The sequence below is a fragment of the Pteropus vampyrus genome, unplaced genomic scaffold (assembly GCF_000151845.1).
Source record: "Pteropus vampyrus isolate Shadow unplaced genomic scaffold, Pvam_2.0 Scaffold130, whole genome shotgun sequence".
Lineage (NCBI taxonomy): Eukaryota > Metazoa > Chordata > Mammalia > Chiroptera > Pteropodidae > Pteropus > Pteropus vampyrus.
In genome coordinates, this window is record NW_011888911.1 from 1,310,532 (window position 1) to 1,319,875 (window position 9,344).

A 9,344-nucleotide genomic window follows, 5' to 3' on the forward strand; every position below is an offset into this window, starting at 1 on the left:
ACATGGTCACAGCTTTCCTCTTTGACAAAGTGGAGAGGCTGAGCTCAGGTGGCCTATGGAAAGCTGCTGGTATAGAAAAGAGAGAGAGACAAATAAATGTGTACTCAAAGCCCCCCAAGAAGCATAAGGACTAGGGATAGAGGCCGAAGTTTATGATGTGATGTGAGCAGAGAGGAGGCTGTTCACCGCCCCCGCCACACACATGCCCTCTTCCCATCCAGGATGACATGGGAAAGCCACAGCACCAGCCTCATCTAGGGTGGCACGATTTTCAGAATCTCCCAAAGTCCCTATAACCATGAGTAGCACATCCTATAGAATTCGCTAGTATCTGAAATTTACAAATGAAACTACTGTTTGGCCTAACTCATTGAACAAAAGGTTATATTAACGTTATTAATATAGGCTAGGTTAATTCACAGGTGCTGTAGTGCAACGTGTTTTATGTTTGCTTACATTGGCTTTTTACATTAGGAGTGAGATAGCTTTGTCTTACATGAACCATATCATAGACAACAGTGAATATACGGTGCAGTGGCTAGATTCTGACCCCTCCACCCTCCACCCCTTCCCCACCCCAAAGGCTTCCAATGAGGAGACACAGGGATGAGGACTCTGACTTGATGGCCATTGCTCTGTCTAAATTTCTAGAAGGGTCTGAGGGGTCAACATCAGAGACAGGAAGGGAAAGGCTTTAAAACTCTGACTTCTGCTAAGGTAGGAGGTCAAAGGGAAAGGCCCTGGCCATCTGCTGGGATGATGAACTGACCCAGGGGAAATGGTGTAGGCCCAGAAATGGGACCAGGGGTAAAATAAGCTCACCCTGGGAATGGGGCAAGTCACACAAGGAGCCAACATGGCTGAGCGGATGTGAACTTGGAATTTTAAGTCAAACCTGGATCTAATCCCAGCTCCAACATGATACCTTGTATGTCTTAGGGAAGATTACTTGACTTCTCTGCCACTCAGTTTCCTCATTTCTATAATGGGAACAGTAACAGAACCTAGCTTAAAATGAAAACTAAATATGTTCATACAGGAGAGTGCATAGACCAGTGTGTGGCACCAGCTTGCCCTTGATGAGCAAATGCTGTTCACATTATTTTCATGTCGCTATTGTTAGAACTGCTTCCCTCAACCCCAAACTGCTGTTTTCTAGGTCTTCTCACTTGGAAGTCCCTAAAATGCCTCATTCAGTCCCTAGTGAAGGGAGTCAGGAAAATATTCCAGGAGAAAGTACAGACGTTGAATTTGCTGAGCAGAATAGGCCACAGTGAGATGAGAATGGGGTGAGCCCAGGAGGCCCCAGCCTGTATTTGTCTGTCAGGAAAGTGAAAAGAAGCCCAGCCGGATACTAGGCAGAAGGAGGGGGCCATAAGAAAGTGATTTTTAAAACACAACTTCTAATCTAAGTAATTACTGTCACTGGGCCAAGGCACAAGGGAGGAGGTGCCTTAGACCATCTTCTCTTTGTTTTCCTCTCCATCAGAGAGACCTCCAGACCTCCCCAAGGTTTTGAAACAAAATTACATTTTTTTTCCTGCAAGAGGAATGAGGCTGCATCACAGCCTCCCTCTGTGCCGACTGGGGTTCCAACAGAAACAAGCGTGTGACAGTGCATTTTTCAAATGACGCTAATTAATATGGGATTATTGGAAAAGTAAATCTACTTCCGTTCCTTGATTAAAACCGTCTGTGCTCCCCAGTGAGCCCCATCGGTCTAGTGGGCTTTTGGCAGACACATGTGCTGGGGCGGCTGACAAAAGAAGTACATTGCATGATCCCCAGTCTCCATCCCAGGTCTTTACCATTAGTTATCACTCTCTTTATCTCAATGGGCCTTCACTTCCTCATCTGTAAAATAGAGGGCCTGGATCAGGGGATCCCTGCAGTCCTTCCTACCTCCAAAAACCGCAAAACAACAAAAAAAGAAAAAAAAAAAAAAAAAAAAAAAAAAACAAAACAGAATAGGCAGAAATGACACAAAAGTGGGTTAAGCCCAGGGCCTGTTCCCACACACTGGGGCTTTGTTTTTGCAGACTTTTCCATCCCGGTCCCTTTCCTGACCCTGGACGAGGACAGTCCAGGTAACAAAGAAAGTGTGATGATAGCTGAGCGATTGGATCTGACCTACAGGGTGATGGTGCTCCTGTCTGTCAGAGTCGTACAACCCATGTTTTACAAGTTGATTTCCATGCATGCCCATTACTGTTTGTCAATTATATCTCAGTAGAGCTATTAAAATAAGAAAAAAATATATATATATTGCTTTAAGAGAAATCTACTTTTCTCCCACACATTTTGAAGTATCATTTTGCTGTTTATATACATTAAAGAAAAGGTACGAGATTAGGTGGGAAGCTTTGTCGGTATACTGTTTTCTTGCTTTTTTGTGGCTCTGAAATAAATTACATGTTATTTTGGGGGGAAAAAAATAGAGTTAAGCCCTTTTATTTTCAAGTTGGCAGCTTTTGTTCGAATCCTGCCTTACCTCTTATGAGCTGTATGATTTTGGCCAGGCGATAATTGTCCTGGTCCTCAGTTTACTCATTGGTAAGACAAATGACATGTATACCTGTCAGATGTGATTGTGTTAAGGATTAAATTATGCCCTTGTTCCTGGCATATTAGAGGCACTCAGTAAGTGGTAGGTTGTTCGGTGATTAAATTAGGGGTCTGAATTGCAGGTGGGAGTCACATCCAGAGTCACCTTCAGTTTTACCCTGCCTCTGAGTTCCAGCTTGTTTTTATAAAATTTTTAAGGTCATTTTGTTTTAAATTGGAAAAATGTTCAAAATTACTCTTCCAGATCCAGCATAATGGAAGTAACATATTGGGGTCCAGTATTAGCTAGACCGCCTCCAAATCTGATGTCCCAGGCTTCTTTGTGTGTGTGCGTGTGTGTGTGCGTGTGCGTGTGTGTGTGTGTGTGTGTGTGTTTTCCCTAATACGAGTTCTTAACCCATTTTTTTCTCCAGCAGGACCTTGCCTCCCCGTGGCCTTTCGAGCTCCAGGCTGCAACCCCCAATTCCAGGAGAATGCAAACCGTCTGATTTTTTGGCATCTTAAAGCTGTGTCATGCCACACTCCTGAGATGGCAATTTCTTTTCTGTTGTTCTGTTGAATACATTTTTAAAGAAAATTCCCTTGGCTGCCACCACCTTGGTTTTCTTTGTGGTTAGATGCAATGACTACAATCTTGCACGCCGTTACAAGTCAATTTTCCTTTAATGATGATTTTACCTGCTCTGAAGCTTATCAGAAGGAGAGTTCATGCACCGGGGTCTCGGCTCGAAGCTGTCAGTGGGCAGAGGGAGCTGCTCCATAGGCAGTTGCACCTGTTTTGAATGCCATCAATGAAATGCTAATATGCGAAGCGATTTGTGATGCAGGAAACTGGAACCAACAATAAAAGAAACTGTGTTTGGGATTATAAATCACTTCCCATCAGCTGCTGAGCTTTCTGTGGGATTTAGCTGAAGAGATTGGGACCCTACACATCCCCTTTACTGACTTCTGTTCTCAGAGAGAAGGGTCCAGAGTGTTGTTGTTACATCTGACGAGAAGGAATTAGAGGGAGTTAAAGTGGAGTAGAAGTCTTAGAAAAAAAGGAGAGAGTGAGGGCATTTATTAGGCAAAAGGCACCAAAGAAATGTGCTTACATCTGCTTCTGTAGCTATGGCCAGCAGATTCGCAGAGGTCTGAATGGAAAGTCTTGGAAGGGCTGGCTGCTCTACAGCTTACCATTAGAAACTAAAGTCTAAATTCCTCACCTCGAATAACCATCTATTTCGAAGAGTTGCTCTGACTTTGAATTAATCTACTTCCACTATCAAAACAGGAAGTGTGAAAAATCGAGGTCCAGTAAATAATAATGACAGCCTGGCTAGTTCTGAAGCCAGGTTCCTTGACTTCTGTAATCCCAAGGATATCTCCTGCAATGCAGTCAGGGAATGGCTGCCTCAGCTGGCACATCTGTGAAATGGATCCAAACTATCTACCGAGGTGCCAGGCCTGGAGAATTTCTCTCTGATGAGAGCTATGCAGTTTATTAGTGTTTTATTTCTCAGAAGAATGTGAATGGGTACAGCCTAAAACATTACATGACCATAAGACATAGCTCTAGAGACAATCACCACCCTTTCATTATCACTTAAGCTGCATCCTCTTCACAATTGAAAGCATGTTTGGGACTAGGCTGGTATTCTTTAGGCCAAGCCATAGAATTCACAAGGATTTGCCAGTACTGGTAACTCACAATTTTCTGCAAAGCTGCAGAAAAGATTTGGGTTTGGGGTGACAAGGGGCCAACAAGCTGGAGGACAGGGTGTGGGTAGGAGAGGCCATTTGCTCGTATCACAAGAGGTTGAGTGAAGGTTGCTGCAGGATGATCAGTTCTGTGGGATAAACAAGCCTGGAGCATCTGCTACTTCAAGTCCCCAGCCAACATCCCGCCCTGGAAGAGTTCACACAGCCATAAAAGCTAAACAAAAGCCCAGGGTGGCATATCCCAAATGGAAGATGTCGGTGCCTTGAAGGCTGCAGGATTTCCAGAGAAGGAGAACTCATTGCAGTGTGAGGCAGAGAAGAGGTAGAACTCCATCTGGAACTCAAGGAACTAGAGTGGAAGTAGCGGAGGGCATTGGGAAGCAAAAGAGTAGCATGAATAAGTGTAACCATATGAGTGAGCATACAGCGTACGGTGACAGGGGATGGTGGTACAACATGAGGAGATGGCATGTGTAGGGGTGCACAGCATCAGGAGAGGTAGAGACCTCAGATATAGGGAAGCAATCAGGGCAGGTTAGCAGAAGTGTAGTGCAGTCAGCATGAACACATAATTAAGACATCCCACACCACAGGTCCAACTACTGTGTGTGGGAGACCCAGGGAGTGAAGCGTGGGGTGGGAAACCTACTGTAAGTCTTACCATCCAAACGTGCAGGTTCACAGCTGCAACTGACCTATTTCCATCAACACTAGAGGGGGTTAGCTGCCAGAGTGTGGACCCACAGATGTCTGGGAGGGAGTATCTCCGCACAGCTCAGTCCCTGGCTAACTTGCACACCTGTATGGGGACAGCTGAGTATCCTCCAGCCTGAGGACAGTTATGAGAATCACCCAGAGACTCAGCATGTGAGTGTCTCCCACTCCTGTTCCTGGGATCATTGTTTTCAAAGCTGCAGGAGAACACTAGTCCTCTAGATTTCCTAGGGAGAAAATGCATTTATTTACCTACTGGATTTTTTAAAATGCACCCATTACCTAAATGCCTCTAGGCAACAGTACAAAAATATTTTTTTAAAAAAGAATGAGAAATCAATTAAGCAGAGATGCAGATGCAGCTGCAGCAAGTAGGCCAACGGGGCTGTCCCCTGCAAGATGGATGAGAACCAAAACGTGAGATGTCCTCTCTGTGGGTCAGACATTCAGGCTCCCCTAAGCTGGGTTGGGGGAGAGCTGTGCAGATGTCAGTGCATTTCTGCTGTACACAAAAGTGAAGTCATGGTAGTGAGGTCAGCCACAAGGAGAAAAAGTATGCCCAACACAGATAGTTCAAACATCCCTGAGCTCCATCCGTCTCCTGGGGAAGAGAAAGCAGATGCAAGGCCCAGAGCTTGCATTTTCTCCAGCAAATTGCTCAGATGCCAGTCCATCTCTGCCCGCTCAGGTCCAGCCAAGGACTTCTCCTGGAGGACGTAGCACTTAGAACTGACACTCTCCCATCAGCTACATGGCAAGAGATTGATCTGAGGCTGGCCCAGCAATTGCTACTAAGAGACCATTCTGCGCTGGGGACCACAGCCCTGTTTGCACTGACTGTCTCGGGTGACTTGACTTCCCCAGAGGCTCCCGCGCATACTCAGTCTCACAGCTCAGCTCAGAGGAGGCTTCGCTTTCAAGGAAAGGCATGTGTTTACCATCAATGTGATCATGCCACTGGGAGACTGAGACTTGCCTGGCTTTGCTACAGCCTCGTAAATGGTTGTCATAAACTTTTCTCTGTCTGGCCCACATCACCCAGAGCCATTAGATAACCTTTCCCTACTTATCGGTGGTCAGAGTCAGGGAGGACCCATAAAGATATCCTTTCTACCATGGGCTGCCCTTAATTTACCCAAAGAGGAAGCCCCAGATTGTGGCCCCGTCACCGAAGTTTTGTCAAATGATGTTCAGCTTGCTTCATTTGCCATCCCTTCACTGGTACTTATTCACAATAGTATCTACTTCATAGGTTCGTTGTGAAGATAAAATGAATTAATATGTTCAAAGCCCTAAAAACAGTGTCTGCCACAGAGAAGCTCTCCACAAGTATTAACTGTTATTTTTACTCATTTAATCCAGTGAATACTTAGGGAGCATCTACTATGTGCCAGGTAGTGAGCCATGCACTGGAGATATAAAAGTGAGTAATGAATGTCTGCCCCTCAAGATGCTAAGACTCTGTATGTGGAATCCACAGGCATTCTTAGGGGACCTTCTCCAAAACATAGACACCTGCCCTATGAAATGGGAAGAACGGTGACTCAAATTCCCACTTTCTAAGGGAGTATGTGAGAAAGGTCACTCAAACTGATCTCTGCCTGAGAGGTAGAGGAGGGGACCCACTCTGTAAGTCTCCACTTGGGCTATCCAAGGCACCAATTGTCAAAGCTAGTTCCTTAGCCTGAAAGCCTATCCCATTTTATTTCAACTCCACATTTACCTATTGAAAAACTACCCTTCACCAAGGCCTCCAGATTCTATTTCCTAGCAGAGCCATTCCAACTAGAATTAATTCCCAACCCAGCACTTTCAGTAAAATTGTCCTTTGTAAGAAACAAGAAAAAAATAACACTAAGAAAATGATCCCATGGCCACCTTCAATCACCTCATTTTTGGTGCCCCATAAAACCTCACCAGTAGGTGATGATCTGATGTTAAATGGCCAGTCTCCTTATTGCAGCTAAAGCATCTCAGCCTGTTCTCCTTCTCATCAGAAAATAGCTACTCAGCATCCTCAGTGGGTACCCCTGGGAGAGGTGCCTAACTCTCTGAAATGCCAAGCAGATGTATAGTCTGGGATTTCCCATAGGAATTAATTGTAGTTGATCCATCATTCAACAAATATTAAGTATATAGTGTATGCTAGTAGCTAGAAGTGAAAAAAAATAATATAAAACATCCTTCATTCAAAGAGCTCACAATTCTGTAGCGGACACAAATGTGAAAAACTTACAATACAAATGATGAGTTTGATGATAGAAATGTGCATCCAGGGACTCCTTATTGCAGACTAATTTGTTAAAAATGTTATTCCATTGCTGACAGGTTTTCCACCCTCAACAACTACTCTCATCTATTCTCTACAAATTCTTTGGATATGCCATGTTGATTAATCCCTTTACCTGCCATACCCTTTCTTCCCATTCCTTGTCCATGTGGAAAACTTCTAGGCATCCTTAAAAACCCTTTTCACACTATCTCAGTCATTTTAAGCATTCTTTCCTATACTACTCCTGTATCTTTTTCATATTTCTTTTTGCACATATTGTTCTATAATCTGATGATTTTTCTGTGTGTGTCCATAGCCTTTACTAGACCTTATATTTTTTAGGGTATAATACAGTGACTAACCCATACTTGATATTCTTAAATGTTCATTCAACAGAACTGCAAAGAAAATATAAAGGTATTACTAGTACTACCACCACAATAACTACTATTTTTGAGAATCTTTATGAGTCAGGCATTATGATAAGTACTTCCCATACATTTCCTCAATTTTTCCTCAAAATAACTTTGAAAGTAGGAAGAATCAGAGATGGCTTCTCTAGTAAGTTATATCTTACACAAGGAATGTATTATATGAATTATTACTTTTCCTCTATTCTTCATCTCTCTCTTTTTCTCTCTGTCTGTTTCTCTCTCTCTCTCTCTCTCTCTCTCTCTCTCTCTCTCTCTCTCTCACACACACACACACACACACACACACACACACACACACACACACAGAATCTTACAAGCCATCTTTGAAACTCTTTACTATTTTGGAGTTGATAATCTGACTTAGATATGTTATTTCTGTGTTCCCATAGTGCCCTACATATGTTTATACAAATATATCAATCGTGTATAACTATTGATTTGATTGTTTGTTTTCTTCATTAGACCGTAAATTCCTTGAAGTCGGGCATGCCTTATTCCTGTTTTTAAATCCAAATAAACATCATGGTGCCTAGAACACAGTAAGTGTTCAATGAGTGTTTACGAGGAAGGAAGGAAGGAAGGAAGGAAGGAAGGAAGGAAGGAAGGAAGGAAGGAAGGAAGGAAGGAAGAAAGGAAGGAAGAAAGGAAGGAAGGAAGGGCAATATCTGCCACAGACCAAGGGAGTTATTTAGATTGAAAATATTCCTTATAAACCCCAAATATTCTTCAGCCAAGCAAAAGAAAAACAAAATTAGTGAGCATATCGGAGTCTGAGGTAACCAATCACTTGATGTATGTCACTTGATATAGTACCCCTGTTTTATAAGAACACTAAAGAATGGCCTTCATATTCTCAGTTGACTTTAGGCAAACAGATCTTTTACTTCTAGCTTGTTGCTTTAACTATCAGGCTCAACACTTCTCAAGGGCAGTTCCATTGGCTTCTTGTGCACTCTACTTCCCCAAGCAAAAGTGGGCAAGACCAAGGGAATTGTGTATTCATTTATTTACTAACATTTTTACTATCCAGTCTGTGCCAAGTACTCTACCAGGCACTGGGGATACAGAGCCCTGTCCTCTGAGAGTTCATGTTTTTAGAACAGGTGATCACACCACCATCTTCATGAATCCTACTACTCAAACCATCCAAGGTTAGCACATCAGTGGTGGTAATATCTGTGTACAACAGGTCTTCAAATAACTAACATTTTGTTCAATGTTGTTTCATTATAACATAGATGATATATCAAATAGCCGCTGGTAAAATTGTTTCATTATATATCATTTATCTTTAAGTAGCAGAACCTATGGATGATGATGTTAAATGAGAACTTACTATACTCAACTAACTAATGAGGCTTTTAAGCCAACACAAAGGGCAAGGAAAGAGAAATAATTAGCACCTGAAACTGAATGGGCCTCTGATGTTAGCCTAAGAATTGGAGTGACCTTAGGAGAAAAGTTATGCATTAAAAAAATATATAAAATGTGCCCACTTCATTTTTTCCTGCATCCTATGTAATAATTATCTTGTCTCTGATAAATGTCTTTCCAGAGAAAATCTTCAGATTTATTAGAAACCACTTATAGATTAAGCCAAACAACCTGCAGTCCCTCCCTCTCGTATTCTGTTCTCTGACTTGCAGCCAACCTTC